The sequence below is a fragment of the Cylas formicarius genome, unplaced genomic scaffold (genome assembly GCF_029955315.1).
Source record: "Cylas formicarius isolate icCylForm1 unplaced genomic scaffold, icCylForm1.1 PGA_scaffold_1__22_contigs__length_36826433, whole genome shotgun sequence".
Classification (NCBI taxonomy): domain Eukaryota; kingdom Metazoa; phylum Arthropoda; class Insecta; order Coleoptera; family Brentidae; genus Cylas; species Cylas formicarius.
Genome location: NW_026844264.1, coordinates 30,979,730 through 30,997,816, shown reverse-complemented (window position 1 = coordinate 30,997,816; position 18,087 = coordinate 30,979,730). Strand labels below are relative to the sequence as shown.

Sequence of the window (18,087 nt, the reverse complement as noted above, 5' to 3'; positions counted from 1 at the left end):
AGGTTTCACACTCTTAAAAACGAAGTTAAACGACCAGTTGGGACCTTAGTTTATAAAAAGTTTCTTAATTTTAATCCGCGATTCACGTTGAGTGTACTATTAAAGTACTGGAAAACTAAATAGTTTTTTTTTAATTTGGTATACTGACATTGTCTATCTATTTGAAATATTTGCGCACCTGCAGCGTTGCCCATTCGACTTGAAATACACGGCAATATTGGAAATTCATATGGACTACCATGTATATTCATACACTTTCTGGTATTGTCAACAATCATAAGTAACTTTTGTTAACATCTCCCCTGTCTCATTCGCTTAAATACTAAAAAAAAATTGTTTTTCGGAAAGACGCTTTATTAAAGTTTAATTGTTTTTTCCTCAAAATGTCACAGGAGCTAGTGAACACACCTGCTTCAATAAGTGTGATCGGCGATTGTACAGGGTGTGTCAAATATTCGCATTTCCAAAAAAAATATATTTCAGAGAAACCTTCAAGAGGATCAATAATTAATCTACAAAATTGAGTGAAGATTGTTTCTCGTTTAAAAAATCCACTTAAAAAAGATTTATCTTATAAATTATTTGCCTCAGCTGCGACTCGCTGATGTTTTAAGTTTCATAAAAAAAAGATTTTACTGTTACTGCATTTTTTTTTTAAATTAAATTTTTTTGGACAACCTGTATGACTTACCATCGATATCGGTCATGCAAAGGAATGTACTAGATCACCTTCGCTAAATTTTGGCATCGCTCTCTCTTACGTAAACAGATATTTAGTGGCAGCTTTTCTGCAACAAAAAAAAAACACTTTTTTCGAATTAAAGGGAAGGACAAAAGTTGCAGGTGCAGGTGCGTAAATATTTCAGAATTTCAGGAGCGTATGATACATGGTTAGGAATTTTTTAGAAGTTTTATTCCAGGACAGCCTGTATATACGTAATCATTTGAGCGGTAAAGCGGAAATAACCGCATTTTACACCCAAATTAATAATCTCGCCGAAAAATATCTCTAATAATATATCCAATTAACAGAGGCAATGGATTTGATTCCGCAACAAAAATTAGTTTCGGCAAATAAACGCCGCGGGGTGAAACAATTTTCCAACCGGTTCGTAATCCTGGTCACGTCGTAGTTCGGGGTTTGGTGATGGTAATTTCGCGTTGCGGTGTGTGCAGGGGGTGTTAAATTAGACTCGGTATTTATACGTATATAAGGATAATTCTTGTTTGTGTAATTTGTGGCCGTACGTGCTAATCAGGATATTTTTAATTGGCCGGAATATATCGAGCGAAAATTATGCACATTTCCCAGTTATCCCAATTCCATTTCGACACCGTCTCGGACGGCCTAGATGAATTGGTTATATATAAATCATCAGGTACAAAAACTGTATTCAAACAAAGCAAAATTGCGATACCTGGTTATAGTCTGTGCTATTATGGCACGTCTCTACGTGTCTTTTCATAAATTGAACTGAGGTGGCCTTTACTTGATGAAAATTCATTTATCAAAATAAATAAGAACTAAAAGTTCACATTTTCACGAAATTATATATCTTTTTTTTTATCAAATGATTTGATATGTAATTTCGTAAAGCTCTAAAGTTTTAGTTCTTATTTATTCTTTTCATAAACAAAGAATACAAACATTCCTAAACTGTGGTTTGAGATTTATATTTTAAATACAAAGGTGTGACGCATATATCACGTCCTGTAATCGGTTGATTTGTTTAACACAAGAATATTATTACATTGCATCGAGCTTTATTTTTAAAATAATTAAAACTAAAACGACAAAGTACCTTTATAAAAAATGGCATGTACTGCTTATAACATTTTTCGCAAATCTGGTTTTGCTTTACTTCGAGGAAGAATTCATCATACCCGTAATGAAATAGACCAAATCAATAAGTCTCTTCTGTTTCTACGTCTTGTCCCCATCCGAAGTCGATATCCTTTCAAACATGATTCATGATAAAGATGAAAATCTTCGTTTATCTTCTCAACTACTAAACACTGTGATAAATCTATCATTTCACCAATATATTATATTACAAAAACTGAACGCACTGCTCTAAAATCTTTAAAATCTAATCCCGACATCATATTTTTTAAAGCATATAAAGGAAAAGTAACAAAATTCAAGATATTCTAGCAGACGAATTCTATCGTTAACTTAAAAAGGATCCTACGTTATCTATAGAACTCAACCATAAATCTGTTATTAAGGCTTCATCTCTATCAGTATCCTTGAAAAAGTGTGTCAATTTCTATGACTCTAAAATTCCTCCTCTCTACGGACTCCCTAAGATTTACACCCACCATTGCTTCTGCAACATATTGTCTAGCAAAATATCCAACTACTATATTAAAACTCTTTACAGGGAAAGCTAATAGTTTTGTACTTAATCCCTTTCATTTCATTGGTTAATTAAAAGCTATTACATTTGGTCTATAGGTTATTCTGGTTAATTTCGACATAGAATGCGTCTTTAGTGAAGTCTCTATTTCTGAAACTCTCGACATTATTTCAGATATATTAAAATCCTACAATCTGGAACCAAACGTTCTGTATTAATGTCAAATGTCAATTTTTGAACAATATACGCGAATATATTTACGACGGGACGAAAAATATCAAACTAGGCTCAAAGAACATGAAAGAGCCTTAAGACGACCACAAATGAACTCATCAGCAGTTACAGAACACAATTAGAAAGCAGACTTTATTCGATAAAAATAAAAAAGTGGCACTTCTTCTCTTGATTCTATATTGAAGTTATCTTGGACTGATGTTATTCATTGATATATCGCTCTTCATTGACTTTATAATATTGATTGACTAAATTACGAAAATGAAAATAAATATATAAAAAGAACTTGTATAATTATGAACGTCACTCTCATGTTTTGAAAAAATGACACTCGCTCCATATGCAAGTCACAAAACATCAAGTGAAATATTTAAACGCCCATCCAATTTCGTTACAAATTTATTGAATGGTAAAAATTTAATAACATTTGTCCATTAAACTAAATTAAAATTGGAATATATTAGGCAACCGTTCGATAGTGAACCGTCTGAAAATAAAATACCTATTCGGACCCGAAATTAAAATAAATTTTGAAGCTCGTAAAATGGATGTTCACTGAGCTCTATAGCCACGTTGTGTTGTGATAAAAAATCGTTTTTTGATGCCATCGTTTTACAGCAATGTATTTTAATATGCTCGACAATACCTACTAATATCTTCATCATCATGGATGGCTTCAGAATTCGTCGTGAGTTCAGGGAGATTTCAATAGCGGATCTGTGTACACTAAATTGTCAATTTTATCAGAAATTACATCTAATTACACCAACAATTACCACTAAATATCATTTAACTAATTCAATTGCCTTACCTATGTAATCATTATTCTGTTTTTTAATCTACTATAAGATCTACAAAAAATGTAAACCAAATTTTGGACATGTTTTACAACAAATTTACATAATATTATCGTCCAATAGTCAAAAACTAACTGCCCAATTAAATATATTAGATTACTGACTTGAAATAGGAGAATTTTATTATAGTCCTAAATCAAATGCTTCGGGAGTTGATTGAATTGCACTTTTAATGTAGAAACTAAGTTTATCCCTACTACTTAACCATATAACCCACATAGTAAATTCATATCTTGAGAATGGTTACTTTTCAGCCTGCTGGAAAACAGCTGTTCTGCGTCACATTCCTAAAGAAAGTTCACCTGAATCGCTTAATGATCTAAGGCCGATTAGCTTATTTCATGTGATGAGAAAGATTCTGGAGAGGGTTGTGTACTTACAGCTCTATGTTATGTTGTTAAATGTGACAGATCGAATTTTTCAGAGTTTAGATGACAAATTTGCGACCATAAAAATTCTACTCAACTTTTCTCAAGCTTTTGATTGTGTGGTTCTCTCTGACGGCCTACAGGCTCTCTATTGCAACTGCTTGCAAAATAGAAGACAAGTTGTTAGGACAACAGCTGGCGTCAGGGGTGTCTCAAGGATCAATCTTGGGGCCGCTATTATTTTTACTGTATATATTTAATTATATTTTTGATCCGTTTCATTATGATGAGGTCGAAGCAGATATTAATTTCGCTCTGCAGCAGGTTTATACTTATAGTGAGAGACGTGCTTTAAAGTTAAATGCTGCTAAAACTCGGGTGCTACTTTTTGCTCGCGACTCTGGAAAGATACTTGCATCTTGAGATAAATTAGGAACCCTTGTCGTTTGCTACCAAGGCCAAAAATTTAGGAGCAACGGTGGAGGTACCATTAAGATTAAAATTTAAGATAAATAAAGTGCTAATTGGGTTTTTCGTCTTTTAATTAATCACAGAATTATTTCTAAAATTACTTACTTTATTTGTCTTTTGCTTATATTTTATTTTTCTTTGATACGGGTTCTATTGTTACAAATTGTATTGTCATCTCAATTCTCAATAAAGACTATTATTATTATTATTATCATTTTTAATATTATTATTATTATTATTATTATTATTATTATTATTATTATTATTATTATTATTAATTTTCAAATCGACTTTTCTTATAATATATCATCCCTCATTGATATTTCTAGGAATGAGAAAGAGATGTGTCAACCAACCTACTGGCGATACGTTGGAAGATAAGACTTTAGAAGAATTTCCTAATACATATTACGTGAAGCTTGGATTTAGAGAGACAAATTTTTACATTTAACACAACCGACATTTTAAACCCTCGGAAAAGTTACATAATTATTCCCAAAGTTTCACAAATGCGAAAAGGTATCATGCGGTTTTTTAATCCGTTGTTTATTAGACGCGGTAATGGATTTTCATTGTATTTGGCCAAATGAAAAGTAATCTTCACTCAAAGACAATTAAAAGATTTTCCTCGGGACGAATACAAACAGCCAAAGTATTACTCATTCATTAAATACGAGATGAACTTTCATTCGTTTCGGCACTGCGGACTTTCATTAGACCTTATCGTGGAACGCTCGTTTTTTATTTGCATACCTTACAAATTCTGGAATGGTCGAGAGAGAAATGCCAAATTTTAGATCATGCCCTTGTTCACAATATATCGATCGACCTGCTTTTAAGAATTATTTTTTATAAATTTTGCAGTACAGCAGTTTTTTATTACTGTTTTTTTGATAGTTTTTCAAGAAGTGTAATGACTCTTCTTCTTGTGTTTTTCTGGCTGGATATCAAAAATAATTTTCCCATATGGTTTTGATTACAATACTATGGCATTCTAACTAATGACTTTATATAGTAATAGCATATGAAAAAGTGGTTCCAGTTAATCATATACGATACGACAACAAATAATAAAAATTAAGTACAAAAAATGCCTTTTAAGTAATTATTAAAACATTAAAATTCCCCAGAGATATGTCACACCAACCACAATTTATGTTACCAATGGGCCATTGTCCATATTAGTTAATATTGTTCTTCTAGCCATTTCATGGTTCAAGTTTACAAAATGCAATAATAATAGCGGAAAGCAGTAAGGTGATATATTACATCGCTCATTGATTATAATCTGTTTGCCATAAACTTTTTCCAATCATTCCATTTTTCCATTAAATTATTTCATCCCATTTATAGCATTTATGACGCTGTTTTAATAGTTTCAATTAATTTCATTAGCATAATCAGATCCGGAAATAACTCCCGAATCGTCAGAGATATCAGAGATATACTTGTTTAATTTACAATTTGTTTGAATTAAAAAGAGAAATTTAATTAAATTGATTTTCAAAAACACAAAAAACAGTAATTCTAATAAGCGGCCGTAAATTTTGTTTTTTTTATTGAACAAACAAGTTAATTTGTGTTTGATCATATGACATTTCAATTATAATTATTTATTATTTAAAATGTTTTTATTAATAATATTAGTAGCTATTCCATACCGCAAAGCTGACACGTTGACATAAAAATAAAACACAAGTTTATGTGGATGTTATAGCAAGACTTTAAAAATGCACGCGTCCGTGTAATAGCTATAGACTTTTTATTTAGCACCCGCACTGTATGTATGCGCAAAATGGCTGTAGATGCTCAAAATTTGAATGAATCAACACTTTATATTCGGAGGGCAGTGAACAACATTCGAGGACGAGATACGAAAGCGACGATAACAATAGTATTACGGCACTTTCGCTGGGCGTAACTGTTTTATAAATTCCTGTTTTATTCGATTTTTATACGGATTTATCGCAATAAGTCTTCGAGCAGCTCAAGTTTGATGGTGCTGCCCCCCATCCATTTTTTTTCCAGTTGGTAACTTTGAAAAGGCAACGGTATCAGTAATTTTTTGAATTTTAAAGAAAAAACTTCCTATAAATATGAATTTATAATACAATAAATAAATAAATACACCAAAAAAACTAAAATACAAGATTAAAACAACTTAATTGATTTCGTGGCCGAGAATTGTTGACCACTTCTTAATTGACTAGTTAAATTTAAATATAATAACATATTGCAATTGTAGAGTGTTATCATTATTTAATAATAATATAATTAAAATAAATTATTATGCGATTACGATTTACCTATAACCCTCTCAATAAATCTCAATAAAAATTTTGACTATATATAAATAAATATAAATAAGAAATAAATAAATATGAATCTATTGTATTTTTAATATTATTTCGGTCAATTGACACAAAAAAAATTGACCGGTCAATTTCACAACGCTAAATCTAATCATAGTTCTCTTGTGATAGTTTTGGTTAGTTATTTATATTCTAAATTATCCTGCGTTTTTGTGTAGTGATTTTATTATATAGCGATTTTATTCTACGAGGGCCACCTTATGTATTTCGGATTTTGTAATAAAAAACTATAAGCTACCAACAAATATGACTTTACTGTTTCTCAAAATATTCACCCTGACGAACTTTACACTTTTGCATTCGATAAAACCAATCATCAAAGCACTTTTCGCAGATCGATTCGGGCACCTCCAAAACATGCTTTTTAAACGCATCAATCGCTTCTTCTGGCGTCAAAAATCGTTGCTCGCGTAATTTATTCTTAATGTATGGGAATAAAAAGAAGTCATTAGGTGCTAAATCAGGGCTATATGGTGGATGGCTCATCAAATCAATGTTTCTAATGCTCAAAAAGTTCTTTGTTTGCAGTGATCGGTGAGAGATTCGTCTTTGGCCCTCGGCAAAAAAAATGGTTGTGTACCATTCAAAATTGACTGTTTTACCTTTCACCAAAAGAACAGTTGCAACATGGCCAGCTTTCCTGAAAAAACAGACTACCATTTGATTCGAGGTGATTCGCGCACGAACAACTTTTGTGGGCTTTGATTCTGAAAATCGGTTTCCGCACTAAATTCATCCTTAGGAAAATTACAACCACTGCTGAAGTCCGAAAACCAGCGATAATTAATTTCATCGATGGATTATTGTTGAGTTAGTCGACGTCTAAGTTGTACAAAATTATTTCACGAAAATGCTCCCTATTAAGTTCCATTTTTAACTGTCACAATTTTTTTAATTTATGACAAAAAACACAAACAACACTCATTCGTCAAAACCTAACTGAGTAGCAGGACTAGTTTAAGAAAATCCTAAAGTACAATGTTGTAATTGTCAGCGGAATGAAGACATTTTAATTTGATTTTAAAATAGCAAAAGAAATGGATATTATTCTATTAATCTGTTCTGTTTCATTGTGTAATTTGGAGCAATTTTTATCTTTACACATATTAGCAAAAATATTATATTTTTTTTAGTAATATAAATGTGCTATATTATAATTGAATTGAAACTAAGATAATGCAACGATTTCAAATAAATAACCAAATCACAAACGTAGATATGTTTCAGATAAATACTTTATCGCTACCTCTGAGCTAGGTAACTTTAAGAGCGGGTGTGATTAAATACACGCTGTATGACAATGGAGAAGCCATCATTTTATCATTTTCAATGGCCAAATGAAACCGAGTGCCTTCAACGATAGCGCATTTTATTCCGTTCGAACCATGAATACCCGCTACGTGAGGTTAAAATATTGAGTATTGCTCACGCTCAGAACGGAAACGCAAGATGAGAATTCGAAATCGCCTTGTTGTTTCCTATTAGCATTCAATTTAACTCGAAAATGTATCTTATTAAACATTGATAAGAGCTATCGTTCCTGTACTTTGTATTTTGATCAGGGCTAAGACGAGAATGAAGGATCATTGTAGTAATGGTTGGATGACATGTGATCTTAAAAATCTAAAAGAACTTGAAAAGTGATGAGCAGGATAATTAAATAAGCAGAAAAGCATCCACGATACTAGACTCACGTTCATTGCGAATATCGCAAATTGAATATGTCATTTTTTGCGGTATATGCTTTGAATAGATTCTTCAAAATTGAATATCTTCCCCAGAAATTGTAAATCGAGTTTCTGTTGTTTCTTAGAATAAACTTTCAAACAGTGTCTGAGCTCTTTTAATATTTTTACCGCCAATATAAAAACTGCTTTGGCGATCAGTGTTTTTCAAAAACGAATAATTTTTTTACCAATTGCTTGTGGCTCATTTTACTCTACAACGAGGGTCTTAAATAAAATGAATAGAAACAATTAAAATTAAGTAATGACGTTTGCTGATATGTGTCGATGTTTACATTGCCCGAGCTTTTCCTCCTTTTGTTCTATCATGTCTTGACCTTTCAGTTTCAGTCAAGCTCTGAAGAAGCCAACGGGATGATTGGCGAAACGTCAGGAATTTCGATTCCGGAGGAATCCAGAAGTTTTGTAGAAAGTATAACTTGACCTGTCAGACTTTTTGATTAAACTGATGGCTTCTGTACTGAATACGATAAAATTCATATTCATCGCTTTTCCTTTACTATTTTTTTTTTAGCACATTGAAACAATAGGTTCTGTTTTAAAGCTCCGCTGCGTCGATAAAACGCTAGAGCGTATCTAATTTGGCCTGTGATACGTAATATAAAAGAATTACCGAGGATTATCTCATTTTAATGTATTCGCATTCGACTTGGCGACTTTGAAAATGACGGTAAATTTAATTTTAACGGTGAACTAGAGAACCAATTTAAATAAAAGCATTCGGATTTGCAAATGGGCATTGGATTGCAAAACCGAAAGCTTTTCAGTAACATTTCATTGTTCAACTAAGGAATTGGCCATTCTCATCTTTTAAATAATTTTTAATATGCATCATGAATGTTTTTTGGGTTTTAGAATAAGCTATTGCAACCAAAACCAACCAACCTTGGATTTTTTTGTGATTTCCCATTGGGCAAAAGCAGTTTTTGACCTTCCTGAGTATCATCAGTTTGGCGAAAAAGCCAAAGAGCTATTCATAACATTCATCGCCATCTGAGTCTATAAGACAAGAAACTTGAGCTATTGACTAATATAAAAGGCACCCTTGACTCCCGTTTCTCACCGGAATTTTACCGCACGGGTTTGGCAGCAATCGGATGATTTCGGAGATATTTCCCACGCCTTCAATTTTGACACTTGTCAATTCTGACGGTCATGTCCGTGAATGTATTCGTGTTGTTTTGCGAAAATGTAACCATGGACTAAAGGTCGTATAAAGAATATAGTATGCAACACGTTCGGTAAACTTTTTAAATCACTCGTTTATTAAATCAACCAAAACTCGTGAGTTAAATGCAGTTTACCCCACTTGTTGCATAATATACTATAAAAGCGGAGGCAAAAAATTGTCCCAAAATTTTCTTGATTAATACTTTACTAATTTTCAAATTTCAAAATATAATAAAATTAATTAATTAATTATTAATTAATTATTAGTTTTTCGAATCTTCTAGCAAGAAAAACGAAAAATTTGGTTAGTAGCTCAGACCTACTTATAGCGAGTGAAACGCTTTCATAAACTCTGGTAACAAATGTGGTAAAAACGATAATGAACTGAGCAAACATGTTACTTTTTCTACCACCATTAGTTTTTGGCCGTCAGAATTGACTAACGTCAAAATTTAAGCCGTGGGAAATTGGCTCCCAAACTCGTGCGTTAATATTCCGGAAATATAAGTTTTTAGGATGTGTGAGAAACAAAACTGACCTATTAAAATGAAAGAAGAAAAAATTTGTTATGCCATTACTTCTGGCCCGTCCATGCTTTAATTCTATTCTTGAGAACCATCTCGGCTCTACGATTATAAATTTCTGAATAATTCTCTTTAATCTATATTATATTTTTTGCTAAATTATGGAATCTGTTCAAAAATCTAGTACGCCAGTCTTTTAATTCATTTCGTACTAAATTTAGGTGGAGTGGCCTCTATTTTGTTGAGCGTATATTGATTATATCAATTCTGAAAGCTTTAGATAAATTATATTCTGATGGACACAGATCAGGTGAAAGTGTTGAATTGTATAGTTCAACAAATCTATCTATCTTAGCAGGTTGACAAAGCTTTATTGTTGGCACTTGAAAAATATTGCATACATCAGTTGATTCATGAATAAATGGCATGAAAACTGAGCACACAATTTAAATAAAACGCTCACAGTGGTGACACGAAATAAATATCTCAGGTATCGTTACGATTTTTACTTCCGATAAAACAAATAATTCGCAACTAAAAATAATTACGTTGAAATGTTAGATATATGTTTAAAATTAAAAAGGCAATAACTTTTCTTAATTGGCATTTGCTAACTACCTAACCTGTTAAAAAGCTAATCACTGAACATTATGAAACACATTTTCTACTCCTTGAACGGGGCGACAAAACTAACCATTCGATTCTTTATGAACTACTAAAATAATGATGCTCAAAGATATTTACGGTAGCTTTTACCACTCATAACGTTTCATTGTCAATAAAATCTCATTTCCTAGTATCCTCTTCCACGAATTCTTCCACGCTCGAAATGACTCCTGGAGCTTTATGAGTAAACTGCATTGTGCGCGATATCCACGGCGTACTTTGAATGGAAAATTGCTGAAATAAATGTTGGATCGAACTCCATAAGACGTTCGCTCCTTAAGCCGGGTTCAAACGCAGTTTCTGGGACTTTGCACAAGGATATCAAAGCTTTTATACTTATCACTTAACGTAAATTTGTATGAATTTCCAGGTTTTAGATTTGTTTTTGCTCGAAGTGTACTTCCAGTTTAGCTAACAGTTCCGCTTATATTAGCTTCAAATATTTAATATTTTCTTTTGTCAGTTGTTCTGAAATTTCTTGATGTTTTCTCTAACCAATTGATATTTTAACATTTCTTCTAAATATATTGTTGAAACATCCATATAAATAATTATATTTTATTATACAAGCTCCTATTGGCAATCTCTATTTGGAGTCATCCTTAATACAAGATTTTAACATAGTCGAGTGAGTGGCGACATAATTTAGATCGGTACGTGTAACCAAATAATTGAAACCCTAAAGCGACCCCACGGATTTCTCACCACGTATTTTCTTAACTCTTTCCCTTCGAATCTCGTCAGCTGGACCGACACACTTGACTACAGTATTATTAGACAGCCGGAGTGCTAGATTACTGGCTTCGTCTGAAACGGGCTTTACATACTTACGAAATACGGAAGTTGAGGAACGGCGAAACGAAATTTACTTCGAATTTATTGGTTCGTAAAGCGATTTGTTTTGTTTTGTCTCTCGATGATGCAATTGAAGTAGCCCATAAAAGAGTATTGATTTCGTTAGGTCAATACTTAAAATAAACCTTTGCCCTAGAATGTCATTAATCTCCAATATCGGACTGTAGAGGCAACGATTGGCCTCATTACAGCGCGCGTTTGGACATGGACCAGAAATTAGAATTTGAAATGACCCCTAATAGTATTAAACGATCGAAATAATTTCGCCTTGTCCGAGAGGTCTGCAGGAGGCAACATGTATAAACATAAACAGACAATTTAAAGAAAGAATTAAATCTTAAAAGAAACTTCCGCTGGCTACTGTAATACTTTTTGCAAAACTTCTGGATTCCTAATGGGTCGGTTGATCAATCAAACTTGCTGACGTGTCGCCAATCATCCTGCTGGCTTCTTCAGAGCTTAACTGCAACTGTTTGGTGTGGATCTTCAGGAGAAGATGGTTGTCGAAACGCGCGTCGAGTACGTAAGCTTGAGTTTCGGTTTGTGGTAAAATGCGTTATTGTGTGTTATTGCAGTGCCGAAGGTTCCAGTCAAGAGTTTGATGGTAACTCTGTGTTACGGACCTCAAAATTGTTTCAATCTTTAAACCGTCTTGATATAGAGAATGTTTCTCGGCCGCTCTATATAGATTCAATTTAGATTCGAGAGTTAAATAGAAGTTTACAAAACTCCTTGGGTAGGTTACTCCTACGCTCACGAATCGAAACTCTGACTCAAATAGAATGAACTTTTTTATAATAAATGTCAAAAACAATATTTAAAGAAGTAAGTAAATTATTTCAATTATGTGACAACAATTGACAATGCTTTGTACTTATTTATCGAATCTGGCATAATATTTATCTTAGCATAAATCCTTATAGCATACCCTTATACAAAAATAATGAATATTTAAGTAAAATGTCAATACTTAGCGTTTGGGGTTAGGATTAAGAAATTTTTCATTTTAAATTTATATGTTCGCTTTAGGAATATTCCCTGATGGTTATCTAATTTTCTGTTATTGCTGGTCGATATTTTTCCGATAATTCTCTATATTCTCTATATTCCTGTTCCCCAGAATATATGAGCTTGAAAGATGACTTTTTAAGGGTAGTTAACTTTCTGCTGCAAATAGCCTTTAATCTAATGAACTCATCTAACTTTCAACTAAAAATTAAATAAAATGTGAAATGATAAACAAATTAATTAAAACATACAGAACCTAGAAATGTTATTATAGGTACAATTGCATTGGGCCTTAGGAAATTATTTTTTTTTATTTTCTGACATTAACAAAATCTAAACTAACATTTTCATGATTAAGTACTTTCGTCTGGATTTCTGAATTTGGTAACCAGGCTCGAAAGAGGTAAAGAAAATTTTTTTCCAGAAGTTCGCATCGCATAATGTTTTTTAAGATGTCTAGTTAGAAAATGCCCTGAGCTATTCAAACCTTCTATACGACCAACAGCCCTTTGTGTACAAGCTGAGATGTGTTTTTCAAAGCAAAGTTTTGTGTCTAAAAGTAACCCCAAATTTTTGGCTTCGTTTTCTAATGGCCTATTGTTATAAATACTTCAGAAGCAAGACATTACCGTAAATTTTTCTCGGAGTAAAGAACAAACAAATCTTTAGAAATTCTGTTCAAGGTCACTGTTAATATTTTGACATTCGAGATGTAAACGAAAGGGGTCAAAAACACGGTGCAACGAAGCAAAAAATTTGGCTGTTGGTGGTCTAGAAGGTTGGTATAGCTCAGGGAATTTTCTAACTTGAAATCTTAAAAAACATTATGCGATGCTCTTGTTCCCTCCTTCTTTAATCACTGCTCTTCTCAACGTATTATTTACGGCATCCTACGTACGTACGTACGTGCTGCAGTTAGTAATAAAAAAAGTGGAATTGGCAATTTTCAAATGTATATCTGAGAAGACCTATTATGTAACTTGTAGGCAATATAACCACTTAATTGTACTATTATTAATTAAGCTTGGATATAAAAATTAGCTGGTCAGTAATAAATTCGTATGCCCCGCTAAATGATCATATCATTTTTTTTTGTATGACACTATTTTATTTAGCCGTAAAATAGGATAAACTATAATTTTTTATTGGTGTCCTACAGTTATTAATAAAAAAAGTGTCACCATGGAATTGATAATATAGGTCTGAGAAGACCTATTATGTAACGTGTAAGACAATATGATTAGTGATAAATTCGTATGCCCCAGTTAATGGTACATGATTCGGTTGGTCGACAACAATGATCATATCTTTTCTTTTTTCACAAAACTTCTGAGTTCCTCTGGATTACTGAGCTTGTGGAAGTTTCTTTGAAAATTTTGTAATTATTCCTCTTCACCATTCTGGTAGATTTCAAAGATCCTTTAGTTACGACATGGAGTTTATTAGGAAAATTAGCAATTTTTGTAAGTGTCTCGTAAGTGACGTTACTGAACCCGCGGAATGGGTCCTCTATCGGATTTTCCGAAAACTGACTTAATAAATCACAAAATTTTACACGACGCGAAGTTTCCTCGGATATGAAAAATTCGAATTAGGGCCAAGAATTGGAGCCCATCGTGCGGACCTTTCCGGTCTCGGACTTCCGCGATTCCACTTATGGCACACGCCGATGAAATTTCGTCGCAGGCATATCAAAACGGAACTAACCTACATTTTTTAACATAAATTTTTGAAGCTACACGGGACCCGAAATACGACGATTCTCCCGAGAGGAATATCGTCTCCTTTTTTTCGACTCCCCTTTCGATCGGCATAATCCGTTTTTCCAGTAAGCATCTTCCGGGTGCCGCGGCGGGAGCAGAATACCAACATTTTATGGAAAAAGGCCGAGTTACAGTTTTTTTGCACTGGAAGGGAATACGGCCAATTTTCTTATGCTTCATAGACTTAGAAAAAGCATTTGATAGAGTGCAGCTACATACACTTTATCCCAGAAATATCTCATTTGATATAATAAAACTAATCGAAAATATATACAAAATAAATAAAATAATTGAAACTATGTAACTACAGGTATTAGGCAAGGAGACTCACTAAGCCCCTTATTATTTAACGTTATATACACCTTTTGGTTAGTTAATGTATGAAGTGAAGTAATTCTAAAAGCAGATAAAGAAAATGCTTCGGTGGTCATTCTTCTTAATTGAGATTTTGCTTTGTAATTATATTTTTAGGTTGATGGTTTTTTAACAACAGTGGAATAAAACACTTTCCCTATGCAGTGTCGATCAATCATCTGGAACGAACTCATATTTTAAATGAAACTTTACTTTGTCCTGCAATACATTTACAAATTTTTTGGTCTACTTCTCGGTAGAGGTCTCGTATCAAACTCGTTTTTTTAAATATTTATCAAACTTTTAACAATGTGAACTTAAAGGTTCATTTGGTTTGAAAACTGTTTTAAGAGTATAACAAGTGTATTTTTTTGAGAATAAAACAACACAAAAACATATGAAATTTTAATAAATGGTTTTTGTTGAGCATTGGTGTTAAAGAGAAATGGAAATGGAACTTCTCAGCTACCAAAATTCCTGCCCGTTTTACCGAAAGGTATCAATAAAAGTCTAAAAACGCCTCGCCTATTGGGACTAACGATCGACTTTTGGGTCTATCTTAGACGGTTCAGTTTAAATCATATTCCGTTTGTCTATTTGAAATGCACCCTTTTCAGTAGCGAGAAGGGTGGTTTAATTTAAGAAGCTGCCAGAGGCGTGCAATTCACTCTTTGAAGATTGCGCGTTTTATCAGTACGGAAAATTGGAAAAGTTTTTCTTTATTATTTCGACCGCGCGCGTTAATTATTATGCAAATTATTTGTGAAAATTTTTTGGGCCTCGTTCCTCAAGACCATACCTCAGCTTTGCTATATTTGCGGATCACAATTTTGTATAATAAAATTTTTACCTAAGAAAACAGGAACGTGAATTTTACTAAATAATAAAATAACTAATAAGTATACAAATCACTTAAAATAGAAAATCCGTGTAAGTGAGCATTTATTGATAATTTTAATGGTTATTGCAAAGATTTTTTTTTGTAACTTCTTACAATGTTAGCAGTACACTGGCACCGTACACACGTTTTGGGTTGGTTAGTAGAGGTTATTGTCCACGGTGTCCAAATTATTTCACATTTTTTGATAAACGAAAGAACATGTAGTCAGTAAGAGTTGAAAATGCAGCAGCACAGCAAAAAACGTTTAACTCATACTATCCCAATAGTAAACTATGCCTTAAAGCAAAGATCTTTGTCCAAAGTAGTCTCAGCACTGGGTGTGCGAATTAAAAATGCAAATAAAAGTTCATTCATGGATATAACTGTGATTATCACTAGAACTGTTACACCATTTACAAAAGTCAAGTAATTGGAGGGGGGATGTAATGAAAATCAAAAATTACGATAAATCATCATGATTAACCACTTTCTAACTGTGTTTCTACGAATCTTTATTTCAGTTTTCTACTTCCGCTTTTGTATGTTAACTAAATATACAATATCAGAAATTGAAATATAATACTTATATAAACGATATGTTTTCCTTCTTTAGTTTTTTTTATTGTATTTGGATTTATATGCTTTTATATACTTGTTAAACTTTTTTATTATTCATCACCATTCATTATAATGGTTACAAGTTGCCATTTTTAGTGAGCAACAAGTTAGCAACAATGATAACCTTTTGACCAGAAAAAAATCAATCCCAATCCATTATAAGTCCTGCTGTGTGCAATCGCAAATAATTTCCGACTTTTTAACGTTCGCAGTTTTCTTTTGAGTATGGCGTTTTCATTTTATATGTCTCCGTCGATCCCAAATTCGATTTACTTCCTGAACTCTGTCGTCAGACAAAACAAGGGAGCAACTGCAAAATATGTATTGATTCGATTGGAACTTTAATTTGATGTGCCGCGAAATCCAATTGAAATACGCCTCCCGCGATTTGACCGTTCGCTTTATTTCATCTGGAGTGGTTCGACTTTTTGTTTCAGTCGTCTGAAATTTCTGACGCCTCGGGTAAGGGCAAGGCTGTAGGAATTAGAGATATTTGTCGGCTTCTTTGCCCTTTATCGAGGAATGTCACAAGGCAACAAAATCGCAGAGGGATATTTATAATAAAAATCAGCAGTATCAATTACTTTACATTTCTATATTATAGGTCCAGTTCGCTGGCATATTTTTCATTTTTAAATTTTAGACAAAATTAAAGTTAAGTTTGTTCAACTTTCCTTCATCACTTCAATTAAGATTTTTGTGAAAACCACATTTTGTATATTCATTTATTTTAGAATTACATATTTCCTTTACGGAATTATGTTTTCTAATTGAATCTTAATAAGTATGGAGGCGATTTTTGGGTCCATTTTAAAAAGGAAAACTTCATATAAACATGTGTCCTATACTCTATACGACTTAACTTTTAAGGTACAGTTTTCAAAAATAATATATATTTTTTAATATCGGTAATACCACTTTAGATATTTTAATGAAATTTGGGAAGTATTGTTTAGTCTAATACATTTTTTTAAATACACCAGTGGCGGGCGTGCGGAATTTCACCTGCTTATTTTGGCAGACATTGATGATACACCACTGATTTCTCTTAAAATAAAAATTGTTGTTACAATCCTCAATCACTTCTAAAGAAATTTAATTTCTTGAGTTTTTTCAATCCGATATATGGATTTTGCTTTAAAAAAATGAAAACCTCTTCAATGCATGGTCATAACAATACAAAAAATCCATTTGAAAATGCAAAAGGTAACCACAAAAAAGTAATAAACTAAAAACATGTGAAGTTGATTTTTCTTGATTTATTGTCTAATTATGCATAGTATTTCCACACACAATTAAAGTGCTTCAGTTCTGAAAAAATATTTTAAAATGTTCTACTTTTTTTTTCGATTTCCAGTACTTAACCATCAAAAAATTTTCAGTTGTCATGAAGGATTTAAAATATATATTAAATAATTCAGAATACGATAAACTCATGCAACATTTCTGACGAAAGTAATGACAAAAAATCTACCCTAAAGGAAATTATAAATAAAAACGTACGCAAATGGGTCGTCGAAAGTTCTGAAATGTTCTTCGACGGCAATTTCGGCTATTGAGAAAAATACGCACACGGAACACTCAATCTCCAATAAGAGACCTCCGCCTCGACGCCTACGGAAGCACTGGAAACGTGCCGTCGGGTCGCGACGCTTAAATAGTGCCGATGAAATTTGCCATAAGGGCCCACCCCTATATACTTCGCTCTTTATCTAACAACGTTGTCCGTCTGTTTTGAAAATGTTCGAGTTGGGAGAGCGGTTCCAGAGGTCTAACAAAAGACAAATGGTGAGCGCATTATTTTTCCTTAAAGTTATAAAACCCCATTTGGGCACGCAAAGT

At 32.8% G+C, this 18,087-nt stretch overlaps 1 protein-coding gene across 4 annotated transcripts in view; it reads right to left on the bottom strand.

The window, feature by feature from the left end:
* The window catches only part of LOC132696193 (schwannomin-interacting protein 1 homolog), a 195,409-nt gene extending 177,546 nt beyond the window's left edge, over window positions 1-17,863 (bottom strand). For 2 of the 4 annotated variants that reach the window (XM_060660891.1, XM_060660893.1), the window contains exon 1: window positions 17,749-17,863. The gene's annotated coding sequence lies outside the window, so the exon portion shown is untranslated. Of the gene's footprint in view, window positions 1-691; window positions 789-17,748 lie in introns of all 4 variants that reach the window. The other 2 variants (XM_060660892.1, XM_060660894.1) reach the window with 2 other exon arrangements.
* Window positions 17,864-18,087: the final 224 nt, after the last annotated feature.